Raw genomic sequence first — 3,878 nt, 5'->3', positions numbered from 1 at the left:
CCGTAGGGCATCAAATTGTATATTTAAGACAACATTCTTCTCTATTACAATTTACTAAACGATACATTCTCCTCTCAAAATTAGCATAGGTCGTATCTGAACGAATCGCGATCAATTTCTTTCGACCACCGAAATATCGGGGACCATTCCCATCCATATCTAACTGTCCATCCCAATGAACACTAAGAGACATCCGACGACTAGCCATTTTAACTACACAGAAAAATAAATCAACAACATTCTCCATGTTCTCATCAGCGAAAACTAAACCTAAGTGAAATGATAACTAAATGATAGAAAGTTTGCAACAAGCAAATAAAGGGAGTGTTTCTATGGTGCTAAAAATCTCATGTTACTATGGTCCTAGTTTAAACTAGGGTTTAAACTAGGTTTTAAACTAGGTTTAGAGTAGGTTTAAACTAGGGTTTAAACTAGGTTTAAACATAGTTTAGAGTAGGTTTAAACTAGGTTTAAACTAAGTTACCTAGTTTAGACTAGGGTTTAAACTAGGTTTAAACTAGGGTTTAAACTAGGTTTAAACATAGTTTAGACTAGTTTAAAAGTGAAAAACTAGGTTAAAACGTTACCTAGTTTAAAATCGGTGTGCATGTTTATACTAGGTTATTTAAACCTTTAAACCTAGTTTAAACCTAGTTTAAACTAGGTTAAAAGGTTTAACCTAGTTTAAACTAGGTTTAAACTAGGTTTAAGGGTTTAGGGTTTAGTTTAAACTAGTTTAAAATAGGTTTAAACCTAGAAACTTGCTAAGAGAGGTTTATACTTGCAATGGGTTTAGGGTTTATACTAGTTTAAACTAGGTTTAAACCTAGAAACTTGCTAAGAGAGATTTATACTTGCAATGTGGGTTGCTGTGGCACGGGGGAAGGCTCGGTGGGTCGACGGCGACCGGCGGCGGCGACGTCGGCTGGGGCGGCGGCGACTCAGGGTGGCGGCGACGGGGTGCGGCTCTTGCTTGGAGAGGGATGGGCAGAGAGGGAGAGAGAGACAAAGAGATAAGAGAGAGAAAGAGAGCGAAGAGGGAGGGAGAGGTGTCGGGGTCGGGGCTGGGTATACCAAGGTAAGACGATGAATTGTTCACCATCTTCATGAACAATAGTGAAGACGGTGAACGATTCACCGTCTTATCTAAGGATACCCGCTAGCGGGTGTCTGCAATAAAGACGGTGAATCGTTCACCGTCTTTAGTGCACACAAATAAGACGGTGAATCATTCACCGTCTTATCTGTGTTTTAGCCCCGCCCCCAAGACTTGGCCAAATTTCGGGTGGGTGGGGGTTAACGATAAAGACGGTGAATGATTCACCATCTTAGTTAAGATGGTGAATCGTTTACCGTCTTCTCGAGGGCACAAGTAAGGCGGCCTTGTAAGGGGAGCGGAGCGGGGTTGTATTTGCTATAAAGACGGTGAATGGTTCACCACCTTCATAAGACGGTGAACCATTCACCGCCTTCATGAGAAATATGCAAAGGCGGTGAACGATTCACTGTCTTTACGAGAAATACCCAAGCTAGCGCCGACGTGGCGAAAAGAGGGTTAGTTTTACAAATAAATTTTTCAGAGGGTTAGTTTGCCAATTACAAAATTCTACAGGGTTATTTTCAAAAAAAGTCTGCGTCATCATTAGTTAACAATTTTATTATTTGTCATGCCCCCGACCGCACTGCCCGAAAACAGTACCAATTTTGTCCGTTTCGAGGGCGGCGGGCGTGATGCCGAACGGACGGAGTTTCCCCTGTCCGCCCAAGGCTAAGCAACAGATTGTGTACAACAAGTCCCCAGGAAAAACTATTCGCACTCATACACAATCAACAACGAAACAAAAGCACAAACAGTGCTATAACTAACTAGAGCAAGCGATACAAGTAAAATCATACAATTATACAAAAGAGAGAAACTTAACTATTTAAACATAAACTAGGCCATATGAAATCCTTCTCAACATCATTAGCTTTAAACCTTTAAATACAACTTGTATTCTTTTCATCAAAAAGTAATACATCAAATCTCTTCAAATCCTCACCCTATACAACATCTACTCTCAAAGGTATAAAACAAAAGTACAGGGTGGTGCTAATGCAATAGGAAAGGTAAAATAACTATCAAACCGCTAGGGCGCTAAGCCCTTGCCGCGATCCTCCCGCTCAGCCGGGGCACTCGAGCTAGTACCTGCAACGAGGGTGTGAGAACTACGAATAGTTTCCAGGGGTTCGGCCCCCGACTCCGCCGATCTACCCACTAGGTCTTAAGCAGGCATAGAGAGATATATATACAATATATATAAAACTAACCTAAACTGAAAGTAGGCATGTGAAACAGGTATATCAAGCTATGCCTCAATCTGACATCATGGATGCATGAACAATAAGTAAAGCTGGGTAAGTAAGCAATTATGAACACCTACAACAGCTATCATAGTAATCTATAAAACATGTTACTAGGAGAGCAAATAAGCTGATATGAACAATGAATGGCTACTATGAACATCAATCATGGGTAAGACTCAATGGGTAACCCAATCTCCAAGTGAACACAAGGTTCGCAAGCAAGGCTCACATGTCAACCTCCGAGGGATGCCTAGCTGGACTATCCCCGAGTACGCCTGCGGATAACAAGCGGCTATCCGAGCAGGAAGCAGGCTACCTCTCTAGTGACCAACTCCGGAGCGCACAACTTGAGGGGAGCGATCCCACCAAGCGCAGACAGGCAATGTGAGCATGATCAACTCACGAGCAACAACAACCCTTTGAGGGTAATATTAGCATAGATCAATAAGTTCTTGTACCGAATCTCATAGTGTCTCAACCACACTAATAAGATCATCTCAAGTAAACATCAAAATGTGCCACTCAATCATAGTTTTCTAACTAGATGCCACTCGTCATTTAGACTCATCAACAATGTTAGTTCTTTAACATCTTAAGTTCTAATCATCTCATATAGGGTTGAATCTCATCATTAAACTCTATCATTTAATTTCATGCATACTAGTTTATAAATCATTCAATCAACCATATCTATAGCTACTAGCATGCAAATTGAAGCAATAAAATTAATCTTTAACCCTATAAAAACATGCACAATATGCAACTTGATCATTATTAAACTTAGACATAATGGATAGCCCCGATGACTTGTTCGGATGGCATCCTCCCTCCACCTAGGTGACTCCGAACACTTCGAGACCGCTCTCGTTGCTATCTTTCAACCGCTTAAATTTTTGTTGGGTTTAAGCTTTAACCCTATACACTTCCATAATGCGATAATCTCCCCTCACACGTCGACGACGAACCGTCTTCGCCTACACCGTTATTACGAGCATAAGAATTAGTTTCTAACCCCTTCTAAAAGAATAAACCCTAAATTTGCAAATCCCCAAAATCTAAACCTAGGGTTAGGATCATGAGAAAGCTATGGTTGTAGCTTCCAATGTGAGCTAATGCTATCGTTCTCCTAAACCTCCAGAGTCCTATTTGAACGCATTAAACAACCAAAACTCATAAAAACGCCAAGAAAATACTAATGAAGGGGTTGAGCGCTTACCTCTAGAGTTTGCTCCAAAGCAACCCTAGGCCAAAATGAGGTGCAAGAAGAGCTCCACCAACCTTCTTCTCCTCTTCTCTCTTTCCTTTTCTTCCATCTCTTTTTCTCTTTCTTTTCCTTCCTTTTCTTTTCTCCTTCTCTCCTTCTATTCGCTAGAAAGAAAAGTAAGAGAAGAGTGAGCTAGGAGACGAGAGGAATGGCTGAGGGAGAGGGGTTTAAGTCGCTTCTATTGTTAACAAAATCCAAAAAGCCCCTCAACTTTTCTTATTCCGAAACTGAACCTCTGTTCGGGTGCCCTTTAAAGGCGTACACGGAC

The sequence above is a fragment of the Ananas comosus genome, unplaced genomic scaffold (genome assembly GCF_001540865.1).
Source record: "Ananas comosus cultivar F153 unplaced genomic scaffold, ASM154086v1, whole genome shotgun sequence".
Lineage (NCBI taxonomy): Eukaryota > Viridiplantae > Streptophyta > Magnoliopsida > Poales > Bromeliaceae > Ananas > Ananas comosus.
This window is presented reverse-complemented; position numbering follows the sequence as displayed.